The sequence below is a fragment of the Entelurus aequoreus genome, linkage group LG01 (assembly GCF_033978785.1).
Source record: "Entelurus aequoreus isolate RoL-2023_Sb linkage group LG01, RoL_Eaeq_v1.1, whole genome shotgun sequence".
Classification (NCBI taxonomy): Eukaryota; Metazoa; Chordata; class Actinopteri; order Syngnathiformes; family Syngnathidae; genus Entelurus; species Entelurus aequoreus.
In genome coordinates, this window is record NC_084731.1 from 12,766,886 (window position 1) to 12,785,519 (window position 18,634).

Below are 18,634 nucleotides of genomic sequence, written 5' to 3' on the forward strand. Positions count from 1 at the left end.
CCCTCTAACTCAGTGGCCTAGTGGTTAGAGCGTCCGCCCTGAGATGGGTAGGTTGTGAGTTCAAACCCCGGCCGAGTCATACCGAAGACTATAAAAATGGGAGCCTTTACCTCCCTGCTTGGCACTCAGCATCAAGGGTTGGAATTGGGGGTTAAATCACCAAAAATGATTCCCGGGCGCGGCACCACTGCCCACTACTCCCCTCACCTCCCAGGGGGTGAACAAGGGTGATGGGTCAAATGTATAGGACAAATTTCACCACACCTAGTGTGTGACAATCTTTGGTACTTTAACTTAGATGTGGCCACACCAGCAGCACACCTGTCCCAAACCTGACTAAATACCAAGTTAATGACCCCAAAAGGGACAAGCGGTAGAAAATGGATGGATGGATGAATGTTTTATCATTATATTTAAATGACAGCAGTCATTTCCATGGGATTATTTTCTAAAATAAGTGTTTTGGCCCACTTACAATGACAGTAACACAACATATTGTTTTTCATGAGCTGTGTACTAGTATTGTATGTCTGGGTGGGGGTAATGCTTTGGAAAGAATGTGTACCCCTTTCCGATATCGCATTTAGTTCCCACTAAAACATTCACATTTTGCACAATGAGATGTAAACATGGGATCATGTGTACATTCCTGTAACGTTCTGTTTGTAAAATATATCTTTATTAGTATTTATTTAATATAATAACATCATTTCATGATTAATATTTATCAATTAAGATTAAATTAAGAAAAAAACATTTTATTTTTCACTAAAGAAGGGTTCGGTGAAAGCGTATATGAAACTGGTGGGGTTCAGTACCTCCAACAAGGTTAAGAACCACTGCTCTAAAGGCTTAGTGGCCACATGCGTGGACAGCACCTTTTAGCTTGTATTTCCAAAATTGTGTACACTACTGAATTGGGGTCTTATGGCCACTTATGTGGACACTTATACTGCCATCTGGTGGTGTCAGAAGAGTATAACATACAATGGAATTTGGAAAAAAAAAGTGTAAAAATAAGAATTAGCATGTCACTAAACATGAAGTACACGTTTGTGTACTTATGGACTAAGTACATCATATAAAAATATTATTTTTAGTTTTTATTCTAATTAGGGTCCAAAAAGCCCAAATAGCAAAGAGAAATAAAAATAAAAAAAGCATGTAAACACACTTCAAAAAGTCAGTGTTCAAAAACAAGAAAAAAAAAATACAAAAATGAGGGGTATTTTACTTGAACTAAGCAAAATTATCTGCCAATAGAACAAGAACATTTGGCTTGTCAAGACTTTCCAAAACAAGTAAAATTAGCTAACCTCAATGAACCCAAAAAATACCTTAAAATAAGTATATTCTCACTAATAACAAGCTGCATACATCAGCAGACTAATTAGGAGCCTTTGTTTGTTTACTTACTACTAAAAGACAAGTTGTCTAGTATGTTCACTATTTTATTGAAAGACAAACTTACAATAAGAAACATATGTTTAATGTACCCTAAGATTTTTTTGTTAAAATAAAGCCAATAATGACATTTTTGTGGTCCACTTTATTTAGAAAAGTACCGAATTAGTTTTGGTACCGGTATCGGTACCAAAATATTGGTATCGGGACAACACTAATACACACACACCAATCACCCACCGGCTTTGATTGATTGATTGAAACTTGTATTAGTAGATTGCACAGTACAGTACATATTCCGTACAATTTTCGGTAACACCCGAATAAGTTTTTCAACTTGTTTAAGTCGGGGTCCACGTTAATCAATTCACGATAATGGTAATGGCAGTGTCACGACGGGGACTTAGGCGACGCAAATTAATGTGCAGGTAGCGACATGATTTATTTTAACACTAACAAAAGGAACAAACAAACAAGGCGGAGGTACAAACTTAGCGTAAAAACATAAACTAGCACTTGGGCAGAAACTATGGACATGAAACAAAAGTCACTAACTGTGGCATTAATAACAAAAAACTTGGCAGCGCAGGAATCTATGGCATTAAACAAGCATGAACAGAGGTAACAGCAGATAATGTCGCCAGGACGACCAACAGAAAATGACAGGCTTAAATAACAGTGACATGATTCGCAACAGGTGCGTGAGTCCAAACAAGTGACAGGTGAAACTAATAAGTAACCATGGTGACCAAAACAATGCAGCGTAAACAGAAAAAAAGAGTCTAAAAACCAACAGGACATAACTAAACAAAATATGATCACAAAGACATGACAGGCAGAAATGTCTTTGGGAGGTATTGTAAAATGGCGAGTGGCGCTACTGGATCTGAAGTAGCAACACGCCGGACAAAAATGGTGTGACAGACTTTGTTTGGGCTTGCTGAGCTTAATGATGAACCAACGCCACAAGCTATCATGTGAAAATATTAATAGCACACTTAACCCTTGATGTGTGGGCAACAGACGTCTGTTCAGACAGCGAGTCCCGCCGACGAGTCCTTCGTTGTGGCGTGGATACACACCATCAGTGGCCACAACAAACACGGGCCCAGAGGGTGAAGACGCGCCCCGCGGGACTGGAAAGTACAGTAGCCTTCACCCTCCGCCTCCATGAGAGCATAGCCAGTCATTGTGTTGGCTTGGTGGGTAATTGGGGGAATTAAAGAAAAAAATATATATATTTCATCTTTTAGACAAAACATATTCTGATATTCACATTAGTGCTCATTAATAATAATTATATATATATATATATATATATATATATATATATATATATATATATATATATATATATATATATATATATATATATATATATATATATATATATATATATATATATATATATATATATATATATATATATATATATATATATGTCTTAATTAGATTATCCAAAAAATAGTGCTCGATACCGTGGTAGAGCGTAATATGTATGTGTGGGGAAAAAATCACAAGACTATTTCATCTCTACAGGCCTGTTTCATGAGGGGTTTTCCTCAATCCTCGGGAGATTTTTTTTTAAATCTCCTGAGGATTGAGGAAAACCCCTCATGAAACAGGCCTGTAGAGATGAAATAGTCTTGTGATTTTTTCCCCAAACATACATATATATATATATATATATATATATATATATATATATATATATATATATATATATATATATATATGTATATATATATATATATATATATATATATATATATATATATATATATATATATATATATATATATATATATATATATATATATATATATATATATATATATATATACATATATATATATATATATATATATATATATATATATATATATATATATATATATATATATATATATACATATATATATATATATATATATATATATATATATATATATATATATATATATATATATATATATATATATATATATATATATATATATATATATATATATATATATATATATAGTCAAGGTTTCTGTGGTTTATCCGTTATACAGTGCTCAATACTGGGGTAGAGCAGAATATACGTTAGGTCAGGAAAAAACAGAGGCTAGATCATCCCTACAAGCCTGTTTCCCTGCTAGTCAGGGGATTCCCCCAGGGAAACCTGTGAAACAGGCTTGTAGGGATGATATACACGGTATACATACGGTATATATATGTATCAGAACATGTTTTATATATATACTGTATATATATATATATATGTATATATATATATATATATATATATATATATATATATATATATATATATATAATATATATATATAATAAATTCATGTATCGATATATATTATATATATATATATATATATATATGTATACAGTACAGGCCAAACGTTTGGACACACCTTTTCATTTCAATGGGATTTCTTTATTTTCATGACTATTTACATTGTAGATTGTCACTGAAGGCATCAGAACTATGACACATGTGAAGTGAAAACCATTTCAGGTGACTACCTCTTGAAGCTCATGGAGAGAATGCCAAGAGTGTGCGGAAAAGTAGTAATCAGAGCAAAGGGTGGCTATTTTGAAGAAACTAGAATATAAAACGTGTTTTCAGTTATTTCACCGTTTTTTGTGAAGTACATAACTCCACATGTGTTCATTCATAGTTTTGATTTGACAATCTACAATGTAAATAGTCATGAAAATAAAGAAAACAGACTTTTGGCCGGTACTGTGTATATATACATATATAAATATATATATATATATATATATATATATATATATATATATATATATATATATATATATATATATAATATATATATATATATATATATATATATATATATATATATATATATATATATATATATATATATATATATATATATATATATGTATATTTATATTTATATATATATACACGTTAGGTCAGGGAAAAACACAGAGGCTATTTTATCCCTACAAGCCTGTTTAGCACATAAATCAAAATATAAATGTGAGTGCTAAATCTTAAATCTAAACCTAAATGTTAAATCTATATCTAAATGTGAGCGCTAAATCTTAAAACTAAACCTAAATCTTAAATCTAAACCTATATGTTAAATCTAAACCTAAATGTTCAATCTAAATATTGAATCTATATAAATGTGAGTGCTAAATATTACATCAAAATCTAAATTTTGAATCTAAATCTAAATATTAAATTTAAATCTAAATCTAAATGTGAGTGCTAAATCGTAAATCTAAACCTAAATGTTAAATATCTTTGTATATCTAAATGTGAGTGCTTAATATTAAATCTAAACCTAAATCTTAAATCTAAACCTATATGTTAAATCTAAACCTACATTTTTAATCTAAATCTTAAATCTATATCTTAATCTAAATGTGGGTGCTAAATCTTAAATCTAAACCTAAATCTTAAATCTAAATCTATATCTAGATGTGTGCGCTAAATGTTAAATCTAGACCTAAAACGTAAGTCTAAACCTAAATGTTAAATGTAAATCTTAAATCTATATCTACATCTAAATGTGAGTGCTAAATATTAAATCTAAATCTAAATATTGAATCTAAATCTAAATCTAAATCTAAAATCTAAAACTAAATCTAAATGTGAGTGCTAAATCTTAAATCTAAACCTAAATGTTAAATCGAAATATATATCTAGATGTGAGCGCTAAATGTTAAATCTAAACATAAATCTTGAATCTAAACCTATATGTTAAATCTAAACCTAAATGTCAAATGTTGAATCTATATCTAAATCTAAATGTGAGTGTCAAATATTAAATATAAATATAAATCTTGAATCTAAATCTAAATCTAAATCTTAAAATCTAAATCTAAATCTTAAACCTAAATCTAAGTCTAAATGTGAGTGCTAAATATTAAATTTTAACCTAAATGTTAAATCTATATCTAAATGTGAGCTTTAAATGTTAAATCTAAACCTAAATCTTAAATCTCAACCTAAATGTTGAATCTAAATCTTAAATCTATATCTAAATCTAAATGTCAGTGCTAAATATTAAATCTAAATCTAAATCTAAATCTAAAATATAAAACTACATCTAAATGTGAGTGCTAAATCTTAAATCTAAACCTAAATGTTAAATTGACATATATATGTAGATGTGAGCGCTAAATGTTGAATCTGAACCTAAATCTAAACCTTAATGTTAAATCTAAACCTAAATGTTAAATGTTAAATCTTAAATCTATATCTAAATCTAAATGTAAGTGCTAAATATTAAATATAAATCTAAATCTTGAATCTAAATCTAAATCTTGAACCTAAATCTAAATCTAAATCTAAATGTGAGTGCTAAATATTAAATATAAATATAAATCTTGAATCTAAATCTAAATCTTAAACCTAAATCTAAATCTAAATCTAAATGTGAGTGCTAAATTTTAAATTTAAACCTATATGTTAAATCTAAACCTAAATGTTAAATCTTAAATGTTAAAATCTATATCTAGATCTAAATGTGAGTGCTAAATATTAAATATAAATATAAATCTTGAATCTAAATCTAAATCTAAATCTAAATCTTAAATCTAAATCTAAATCTAAATGTGAGTGCTAAATTTTAAATGTTAACCTAAATGTTAAATCTAAATCTATATCTAAATGTGATCTTTAAATGTTAAATATAAACCTAAATCTTAAATCAATACCTAAAACTTAAATCTAAACCTAAATGTGAGCGCTAAATGTTCAATCCAAAAGTAATCCAGAAATCTTTATGTAGCCTTTTGTTCCATTTTTTGGATTCAGATAAAATGTTCATTTGAATAAATAAATAATACTTCTTTTTCTTTTAAAGTTTCAAGATCATAGTCGGTCGTTTGGTGATTCCACAGGAAACACGTTTTTGTGTCCATCTTTAATGGTATCGTTTGAGTTTAATGTCGTTCGAGCGTTGTTGGGGTTTTTTTAGGAAGTTTAGCGTTTAAAATATTTTCACTCATGCATGTAAACTAGTGATCTATGACTTACACTTCTCCATGTTTTTAATTGGTGGGAAAAAGAAGAAGCGTGTCAAGAAGTTTGATGCGGGATCATTATCATCTGGCAACCCCTTTCTTTTGAAATGTGATAGAAAACAAGTAGCTGCAGGCAAACGGACCGGATCGGATTGTTTACTCTAAGAGGTCACACGCTATAGTGCCCCATCCCCAGACAGCCACGAGCAAATCTTGTTTTCTTCTTCTCAGTATTTCAAACACTCTTTTTGTTTGCCCTTCACCCAAAAAGTGCAGCGTCTGGCAATTACTGGTGAACTTTTTAAAGTAGCCGTAATTGGATTGGACGCAGAAGAAAGTTTCGGGTTGTTGGTTACTTCTCGTTTTTGAGAAGAAAAAAAAAATGCTATTTATGGCGTGTGAGGAACATTTGGCAGCCGACGGTCATTAAGAGGAGTCCCGCCAAGTGAAAAGTTGCAGTCTTTACCAGAATACACCCCGAATCAAGACGTAAATACTCAGAGGGGAAATGTTGCACGCTCGCCTGAACTGGATCCAGCGCTCTATCATCATTTCATTAATTGCCCCTGCAGTCGATGATATCACAGGATATGCACTGACCGTGAAGACAGCCAACTTATTGGGCCAAATGTGCAAGAAAATGTATTTCATTCTGCACAAACCCTGTCAAACTCCATTTATTAATGCAGTGGAACATAGAAGACAACCAGAGGCAGAGTGTCATTGCTGCATGTCAAAGACGGGTTTCATGTTATTTAGTTATACTACTTTTTTTACTGAGGGCCGCACACTGAAAAATCAAAGCAAGCGGGGGCCATTTATTTCAAAAACCAATACAATATACGTATAAAAAAATATACATGTAGGCCTCCACTCAGGCTTGATCCCAGGGACCCCAAAGGGTTTTGGTCAAAAAAATATAAAAAATGTGTCATAATTCAGTAATATTATTTTTATTATTATTCAAGTTTTAAATCTCTAGATCAGGGGTCGGTAACCTTATTGGCTGAGAGAGCCATGAAAACCAAATATAAATATATATTATTTCATCCCTACAAGCCTGTTTAGCACTTAAATCTAAATCTAAATCTAAATGTGAGTGCTAAATCTTAACTCTAAACCTAAATGTTAAATCTAAATCTATATCTAGATGTGAGCTCTAAATGTTAAATCTAAACCTAAATGTTAAATCAATACCTAAAACTTAAATCTAAACCTAAATGTTAAATCTAAATCTTAAATCTATATCTAAATCTAAATGTGAGTGCTAAATATTAAATCTGAATCTTGAATCTAAATCTAAATCTAAATCTTAAATCTAAATCTAAATCTAAATGTGAGCACTAAATGTTATATCTAAACCTAAATCTTAAATCCAAACCTATATGTTAAATCTCAACCTAAATCTTCAATCTAAATATTGAATCTATATCTAAATCTAATTGTGAGTGCTAAATAATAAATCTAAATCTTGAATCTAAATCTAAATCTAAATCTTAATAATATTATTTTTATTGTTATTCAAGTTTTAAATCTCTAGATCAGGGGTCGGTAACCTTATTGGCTGAGAGAGCCATGAAAACCAAATATAAATATATATTATTTCATCCCTACAAGCCTGTTTAGCACTTAAATCTAAATCTAAACCTAAATGTGAGTGCTAAATCTTAACTCTAAACCTAAATGTTAAATCTAAATCTATATCTAGATGTGAGCTCTAAATGTTAAATCTAAACCTAAATGTTAAATCAATACCTAAAACTTAAATCTAAACCTAAATGTTAAATCTAAATCTTAAATCTATATCTAAATCTAAATGTGAGTGCTAAATATTAAATCTGAATCTTGAATCTAAATCTAAATCTAATTCTTAAATCTGAATCTAAATCTAAATGTGAGCACTAAATGTTATATCTAAACCTAAATCTTAAATCCAAACCTATATGTTAAATCTCAACCTAAATCTTCAATCTAAATATTGAATCTATATCTAAATCTAAATGTGAGTGCTAAATAATAAATCTAAATCTTGAATCTAAATCTAAATCTAAATCTTAATAATATTATTTTCATTGTTATTCAAGTTTTAAATCTCTAGATCAGGGGTCGGTAACCTTATTGGCTGAGAGAGCCATGAAAACCAAATATAAATATATATTATTTCATCCCTACAAGCCTGTTTAGCACTTAAATCTAAATCTAAATCTAAATGTGAGTGCTAAATCTTAACTCTAAACCTAAATGTTAAATCTAAATCTATATCTAGATGTGAGCTCTAAATGTTAAATCTAAACCTAAATGTTAAATCAATACCTAAAACTTAAATCTAAACCTAAATGTTAAATCTAAATCTTAAATCTATATCTAAATCTAAATGTGAGTGCTAAATATTAAATCTAAATCTTGAATCTAAATCTAAATATAAATCTTAAATCTAAATCTAAATCTAAATGTGAGCACTAAATGTTATATCTAAACCTAAATCTTAAATTCAAACCTATATGTTAAATCTCAACCTAAATCTTCAATCTAAATATTGAATCTATATCTAAATCTAAATGTGAGTGCTAAATAATAAATCTAAATCTTGAATCTAAATCTAAATCTAAATCTTAATAATATTATTTTTATTGTTATTCAAGTTTTAAATCTCTAGATCAGGGGTCGGTAACCTTATTGGCTGAGAGAGCCATGAAAACTAAATATTTTAAAATGTATTTCCGTGAGAGCCATATAATATTTTTTAACACTGAATACAACTAAATGCGTGCATTTTTAAGTAAGACCAACATCTTTAGAGTATAATAAGTCTCTTATTCGTTTGAATAAAATTGTTATTCTGAAGCTAACCAATAATAAATCAAATACTTCTTGGGGGGTATAGCTCGGTTGGCAGAGTGGCCGTGCCAGCAACTTGAGGGTTCCAGGTTCGATCCCAGCTTCCGCCAACCTAGTCACTGCTGTTGTGTCCTTGGGCAAGACACTTTACCCACTTGCTCCCAGTGCCACCCACACTGGTTTGAATATAATTTAGATATTGGGTTTCACTATGTAAAGCGCTTTGAGTCACTAGAGAAAAAGCGCTATATAAATATAATTCACTTCACTTCACTTCTTACCATTAATGCGACTTCTTGAACAGGTGCGGTAGAAACGGATGGATGGATTAAAATGCGAGAGAATGTTTTATATTTTTGAACGTTATTTTTAACACTGATTACCAGCGTCATTGCTGCATGTCAAAGACGGGGTTCATCTTATTTAGTTATACAACTTTTTTTGTATATAATGACTTCAATGAGTTTCAGTGAATGTGGGCGCTAAAACAGAACATAGAGCATAATCATTTTAGAAGCAGTACACTGCAAAAAGTCAGTGTTCAAAAACAAGAACAAAAAAAAATACAAAAATGAGGGGTATTTTACTTGAACTGAGGGAAATTATCTGCCAATAGAACAGGGGTGTCCAAACTTTTTCCACTGAGGGCCGCACACTGAAAAATCAACGCTAGCAGGGGCCATTTATTTTAAAAACCAATACAATATATGTATAAAAAAAATGACCGGTAAGGTCTATTCAGGTGTGCTGGAGAGGAGGCTACGCCGGATAGTCGAACCTCGGATTCAGGAGGAACAGTGTGGTTTTCGTCCTGGTCGTGGAACTGTGGACCAGCTCTATACTCTCGGCAGGGTCCTTGAGGGTGCATGGGAGTTTGCCCAACCAGTCTACATGTGTTTTGTGGACTTGGAGAAGGCATTCGACCGTGTCCCTCGGGAAGTCCTGTGGGGAGTGCTCAGAGAGTATGGGGTATCGGACTGTCTGATTGTGGCGGTCCGCTCCCTGTATGATCAGTGCCAGAGTTTGGTCCGCATTGCCGGCAGTAAGTCGGACACGTTTCCAGTGAGGGTTGGACTCCGCCAAGGCTGCCCTTTGTCACCCATTCTGTTCTGAACTTTTATGGACAGAATTTCTAGGCGCAGTCAAGGCGTTGAGGGGATCTGGTTTGGTGGCTGCAGGATTAGGTCTCTGCTTTTTGCAGATGATGTGGTCCTGATGGCTTCATCTGGCCAGGATCTTCAGCTCTCGCTGGATCGGTTCGCAGCTGAGTGTGAAGCGACTGGGATGAGAATCAGCACCTCCAAGTCCGAGTCCATGGTTCTCGCCCGGAAAAGTGTGGAGTGCCATCTCCGGGTTGCGGAGGAGACCCTGCCCCAAGTGGAGGAGTTGAAGTACCTCGGAGTCTTGTTCACGAGTGAGGGAAGAGTGGATGGTGAGATCGACAGGCGGATCGGTGCGGCGTCTTCAGTAAAGCGGACGCTGTATCGATCCGTTGTGGTGAAGAAGGAGCTGAGCCGGAAGGCAAAGCTCTCAATTTACCGGTCGATCTACGTTCCCATCCTCACCTATGGTCATGAGCTTTGGGTTATGACCGAAAGGACAAAATCACAGGTACAAGCGGCCGAAATGAGTTTCCTCCGCCAGGTGGCGGGGCTCTCCCTTAGAGATAGGGTAAGAAGCTCTGTCATCCGGGGGGAGCTCAAAGTAAAGCCGCTGCTCCTCCACATCGAGAGGAGCCAGATGAGGTGGTTCGGGCATCTGGTCAGGATGCCACCCGAACGCCTCCCTCGGGAGGTGTTTAGGGCACGTCCGACCGGTAGGAGGCCACAGGGAAGACCCAGGACACGTTGGGAAGACTATGTCTCCCGGCTGGCCTGGGAACGCCTCGGGATCCCCCGGGAGGAGCTAGGGGAGAGGGAAGTCTGGGCTTCCCTGCTTAAGCTGCTGCCCCCGCGACCCGACCTCGGATAAGTGGAAGAAGATGGATGGATGGATGGTATAAAAAAAATATGCATTTAGGCCTCCACTCAGGCTTGATCCCGGGGACCCCAAAGGGTTTTGGTCAAAAAAATATAAAAAATGTGTCATAATTCAGTAATATTATTTTTATTATTATTCAAGTTTTAAATCTCTAGATCAGGGGTCGGTAACCTTATTGGCTGAGAGAGCCATGAAAACCAAATATTTTAAAATGTATTTCCGTGAGAGCCATATAATATTTTTTAACACTGAATACAACTAAATGCGTGCATTTTTAAGTAAGACCAACATCTTTAGAATATAATAAGTCTCTTATTTGTTTGAATAACATTGTTATTCTGAAGCTAACCAATAATAAATCAAATACTTCTTACCATTAATGCGACTTCTTGAACAGGTGCGGTAGAAACGGATGGATGGATTAAAATGCAAGAGAATGTTTTATATTTTTGAACGTTATTTTTAACACGGAATTATTCATTACTTATCGTGTTAAGCAATCTCAGCCAAGATTTATCTGAGAGCCAGATGCAGTCATCAAAAGAGCCACATCTGGCTCTAGAGCCATAGGTTCCCTACCCCTGCTGTAGATCAACATCAGGTCTATCTGTCAATATAACGTTTTTAAAGATTTAAGTTGTATGCTCTTTTTGTCAAAGAACACCCCTTTTTTTTAATGGAAAAAACACAAAATATGCAATATTTTCCCCCAATAAAATTTTTAAGTGGAATATTTGAGATGATATAATAATTGGAGCCTTAAAAAGGTCAATAACTCATAACACCATTGATTTTAATTCATTATTATTTTTTGAGCAATGACACTTAAAAACAAATCACATTAAAAATTATTGGGGATCCAAAAGGGTCCTACTCATTAAAGTGTTACAAAATAAATTATACATTTTTTTTACTGTTTAAATTTAACACAAAAGTCTCTATCCGTCAATAAACGTTTTATTGTTGTTTATGTTTTTTTGTTTGTTCGTTTTAGGCCCTTCTTTTAAAAAAAAACAGCTCAGTTTTTAAACACAAACTATGCAACATTTGCCCCAAAAAATATCTCAAAGTGGAATATTTAATGTGACGTAATTGGAGCCTTGAATAGGTCAATAGTTCATAATGACATTGATTTCGATTCACTATTATTTTTTAAAGAAAGTAGAGTAAACATTGCAACATGTTCTTGTTACATTTCACCTGTTTGCTCTTTTAAACCACTTTTTATGTTTTTAATTTTTTTCAACTGTATTTTTAAAATGTGCCGTGGGGCCGTTAAAAAATGACCTGTGGGCCGCACTTTGGACACCCCTGCAATAGAACAAGAAAATTTGGCTTGTCAAGACTTTCCAAAACAAGTAAAATTAGCTAACCTCAATGAACCCAAAAACACCTTAAAATAAGTATATTCTCACTAATAACAAGTGCACTTTTATTGGTAGAAAATACAAAAAAAAAGACCTTTTTGCTCAATATGTGGAAAAATATTCTTAAATGAAGTAAATGCTAGTGCCATTATCTTGACATAATGATATGCACTCTACATTACATTTCTTGAAACCAGCAAACTTATACTAAAAACTAATTTATTGTTCTTAATGGAAAGGCAACAAGGCAAGCGCTTGTTACTCTCGGGGTCTCCTAGCCGCTCAGGCAAATCATATTGTCTAAAAATGCATTTTTCCATGGATAACATGACATCATCACGCCAAGTGCATGCTCTTTCAGTCAATTAGTGCGCATATATACAGCCCGGCCCCTGGAAAAAAACACATTTAATTTTAATTTTGAAGAATTCATCTGAATGTGCATGAACTATTTCTGTTCAAAATATTTTGAAATGTTTATTGTTAAATGTTTAAATATTAACTGTCAGTTTACTGTACTGTGCCAACTGTACTACTATATGAGTATGTGTTTAGGGCCCGCAAGGCCCATTGTCAAAGGAATCCCAAAGGGAGTCATTTTGCAATGGGACGAAAGGACCTATTGTTATTGTAAGGTTTATTATTATTATTATTTTTCCGCAGCTTTGCGCACTACTTTTCCCCCCTTAACATGCTTCAAAACTCACCAAATTTGACACACACATAAAAAAACGCGAACAAAACTCTTTAGTCAAAAAAACCAAACCCCAAAAATCAAAATTGCGCTCTAGCGCCTTCTAGGAAGAAAACTGCCTGTAACTCCCAGTACGAATGTCGTAGAGACAACAAAAACCTCTATGTAGGTCTAACTTAGAGCTAGATTTCAAACACTGACATCCTTCAGCAAAAATCAACAGGAAGTTGGCAATCACCCCTTCAAAACAAAAGTTTCATAAAAACACTCATTTTTGCCTCTTTGAGCTTTAATTTGACCCCCTTAAAATACTTCAAAACTTACCAAACTTTTTACACACATCAGGACTGGCGGAAATTGTGATCTAATGAAAAAAAACGAACCCCAAAACTCAAAATTGCGCTCTAGCGCCCCCTAGGAATAAAACACAGACAAAACTGTTCCTCGGAGGAAAACACAGACAAAACTGCTTGTAACTTCCGGTTGGAACGTCTTAGAGACATGAAACAAAAACCTCTATTTAGGTCTCACTCAGGACTACCACTGGACAAAAGTATTGGGACACTTAGGACTAGCACCAGCCAAATATGCGGGCCCGACCAACGCTGCTTGCAGCTTTAATTTCTATTGTTTCATTGAAAATAAAACAGCAAAGTCCATTTGGCTGTCATCTGTTTTAATTATGAGACACAATTGTGTCAAAGTCGTGATTTTTTTTTAATTTCATGCTTGAAATAAGAAATGATGACTTTAAAAAAGTAGTTTTATACTTGTGAGTGTTGATGACACAGCTTTGCAACAGTTGATATTCTAGTTTCAAGCATGTTTTACTCAATATAGGTCATCAAATCTCAGCAACAAGCTGTAATATCTTACTGAGATCATTTAGGACCAAAACCCTCAAAACAAGTAAAACACTCTAACATAAAATCTGCTTAGTGAGAAGAATTATCTTATCAGACAGAATATAAGCAAATATCACCCTTATTTGAGATATTTCATCTTACTTACATTTCAGTTTTTGCAGTGTTGTTACTCTCGGAGTCTCCTAGCCGCTCAGGCAAATCATATTGTCTAAAAATGCATTTTTCTATCGATAACATGACATAATCGCGTCAAGTGCGTGCTCTTTCAGTCAATTAGTGCACATAAAAAACATTTAATTTCAATTTTGAAGAATTCATCTGAATGTGCATGAACTATTTCCGTTCAAAATTGTTAGAAATGTCACATGTTAAATGTTTAAATATTAACTGTCAGTTTACTGTACTGTGCCAACTGTACTACTATATGAGTATGTGTTTTCTATTGTTTCATTGAAAATAAAACAGCAAAGTCCATTTGGCTGTCATCTGTTTTAATTATGAGACACAATTGTGTCAAAATCATGATTTTTTTTTTTTCATGCTTGAAATAAGAAATGATGACTTTAAAAAAGTAGTTTTATACTTGTGAGTGTTGATGACACAGCTTTGCAACAGTTGATATTCTAGTTTCAAGCATGTTTTACTCAATATAGCTCATCAAATCTCAGCAACAAGCTGTAATATCTTACTGAGATCATTTAGGAGCAAAACCCTTAAAACAAGTAAAACACTCTAACATCAAATCTGCTTAGTGAGAAGAATGATCTTATCAGACAGAAAATAAGCAAATATCACCCTTATTTGACATATTTCATCTTACTTAGATTTCAGTTTTTGCAGTTGAAAGACGTATTCGGGTGTTACCATTTAGCGGTCAATTGTACGGAATACATACTGTACTGTGTAATCTACTAATAAAAGTTTCAATCGCTCAATCAAAACCATCCCTAGTCTGTGGTATCATCACACTGCGTCCACTCATAGAGTCGGCATGCTCAGGACTACAGGATCACACACAAAACAAAAAAAAGTTGGGAGTCAGAACACAAAAGCCGACACGGTCTTCAATTTGCTTGGCTACCTGCCGCTGCCATCAGACGGTGAGCCACTAGGGGCATCATCAGGGCCATCGTGGCTCCCGGGGGCCCCTCTCACGCCGCAGCCTTTAAAGCGGTGCGCTGCCATGTGCGCGGCCTTGATGTTTGCCTTGTACCATACATGCAAAGCTATCATTATCCGTGCCTCTTGACAATCGTCAGGGCCGGTCTTTGTTACATCTGCAGTTTTTTGGCCAGGGGCTATGACAAGGCTGCACGGTTGATCTCGCCTCCTTTACATACGGCGCCCAGAATCTCTCCTCCTCGCTCCTTCTGTCTGAGCCGCCTTTCAACCTGACTCTGATTTGACGACTTGGAACATCTTGTACCTCCAAGTTTACGTGGAACCTCAGCGAGGAACTGAATTCATTCCAGGCAGAAGACGGGTGCCAGTGCTCAGGTTCCCTATGTGCTTTGGTACAAAGTAGTGCTGTCTCAATACCAATATTTTGTTACTGGTACCAAAATTATTTCAATACTTTTCGGTACTTTTCTTCTTTTTTTTTCTTTTTTTCTTTATTTTATTTTTTTATTTTTTTTATTTTTATTTTTTTTTCTTTTTTTTCTTTTTTTTTTATAATGTCCATTTATAATGTTTTCGGTACTTTTCTAAATAAAGGGGACCACTAAAAATTGCATTATTGGTAAGGATGTCCGATAATGGCTTTTTGCCGATATCCGATATGCCGATATTGTCCAACTCTTTAATTACCGATACCGATATCAACCGATACCGATATCAACCGATATATACAGTCGTGGAATTAACACATTATTATGCCTAATTTGGACAACCAGGTATGGTGAAGATAAGGTACTTTTTTAAAAAAATGAATAAAATAAAATAAGATAAATAAATTAAAAACATTTTCTTGAATAAAAAAGAAAGTAAAACAATATAAAAACAGTTACATAGAAACTAGTAATGAATGAACATTTGTAAAATTAACTGTTAAAGGTTAGTATTATTAGTGGACCAGCAGCACGCACAATCATGTGTGCTTACGGACTGTATCCCTTGCAGACTGTATTGATATATATTGATATATAATGTAGGAAGCAGAATATTAATAACAGAAAGAAACAACCCTTTTGTGTGAAAGAGTGTAAATGGGGGAGGGAGGTTTTTTTGGGGTTGGTGCACTAATTGTAAGTGTATCTTGTGTTTTTTATGTGGATTTAATTAAAAAAAAACAAAAAAAAACGATACTGATAATAAAAAAAACGATACCGATAATTTCCGATATTACATTTTAACGCATTTATCGGCCGATAATATCGGCAGACCGATATTATCGGACATCTATAATTATTGGCTTTATTTTATAAAAAAAAATCTTAGGGTACATTAAACATATGTTTATTATTGCAAGTTTGCCTTTAAATAAATTAATAATAATAATAATAATACATTTTATTTGTAAAACACACTTTACATTGAGTACACAACATCAAAGTGCTACAGTGTATTAAACAAAATAATACACAGCTACTGACAATGGGGGACCGGGCTTTCTGCTCTGCCGCTTCCAGTCTGTGGAACGCTCTCCCTGACCACCTGAGGGCACCACAGACTGTGAATGCTTTTAAAAAAGGCTTAAAACTCCTTTTTTTTTTCTTTTTTTTTTTATAATGTCCATTTATAATGTTTTCGGTACTTTTCTAAATAAAGGGGACCACTAAAAATTGCATTATTGGTAGGGATGTCCGATAATGGCTTTTTGCAGATATCCGATATGCCGATATTGTCCAACTCTTTAATTACCGATACCGATATCAACCGATACCGATATCAACCGATATATACAGTCGTGGAATTAACACATTATTATGCCTAATTTGGACAACCAGGTATGGTGAAGATAAGGTACTTTTTTAAAAAAATGAATCAAATAAAATAAGATAAATAAATTAAAAACATTTTCTTGAATAAAAAAGAAAGTAAAACAATATAAAAACAGTTACATAGAAACTAATAATTAATGAAAATGTGTAAAATTAACTGTTAAAGGTTAGTACTATTAGTGGAGCAGCAGCACGCACAATCATGTGTGCTTACGGACTGTATCCCTTGCAGACTGTATTGATATATATTGATATATAATGTAGGAACCAGAATATTAAAAACAGAAATAAAAAACCCTTTTGTGTGAATGAGTGTGAATGAGTGTAAATGGGGGAGGTTTTTTTGGGGGGTTGGTGCACTAATTGTAAGTGTATCTTGTGTTTTTTATGTGGATTTAATAAAAAAAAAAAAAAAAAAAAAAAACGATACTGATAATAAAAAAAACCGATATCGATAATTTCCGATATTACATTTTAACGCATTTATCGGCCGATAATATCGGCAGACCGATATTATCGGACATCTATAAATATTGGCTTTATTTTATAAAAAAACATTACAAAAAACATATGTTTATTATTGCAAGTTTGCCCTTAAATAAAATAATAATAATAATAATAATACATTTTATTTGTAAAACACACTTTACATTGAGTACACAACCTCAAAGTGCTACAGTGTATTAAACAAAATAATACACAGCTACTGACAATGGGGGACCGGGCTTTCTGCTCTGCCGCTCCCAGTCTGTGGAACGCTCTCCCTGACCACCTGAGGGTACCACAGACTGTGAATGCTTTTAAAAAAGGCTTAAACCCCCTTTTTTTTTTTTTTTTTTAAAAGCCTTTTTTTAGATATATGAATACTAGTTTTACTTATTCGGCTGTTCTAGTTTTTATTTTTTTTAATTATATTTGTATTTTTATTTTTATTTTTGTTATTTTTAATTTTATTTTTTTATACACTGTAGCACTTTGAGGTTGTTTACTCAATGTAAAGTGCTTTTTTAAAAATACAATCTATTATTACAGTTGTGGCGACACCCCTAGCTGCAATAGAGGCCAAGTGTGTAGAATTATTGAAAATAAAAAGCCAAAGGAGACTGCAAGACATGTTCTGCAAGTGATACTTGAGATTCTACTACAACTCCTAATTACTATAAAACGTCTGATCCGTTAATTAACCGCAAATCTTCTCCAGTTTTAAGTCGCTCACATTCTTACTTAATTCCAAAAGTGTAAAGCTTTTAATTAGCTTCGCCATCAGTGTGCCAAAACTCTCCTGACCTTCACTTTCCTCCTCTGCTTGACGTGTGCTTTGGATCTGCGCTCCTCGACTCTCCTCCACAACACGTGACGTTCACTACAAGGGCCGTTCAAACTCATCACCATAACTAATCAATTATGCCACTGGGGCCACGCTCACTGTAAACCCGAATAAGTAAGCAGAACTCCAAAAAAGTGATGCAATCATATTTTTGGAGTTCATAAACTCAAATATTTGAGTACCGTATTTTTTTGAGTATAAGT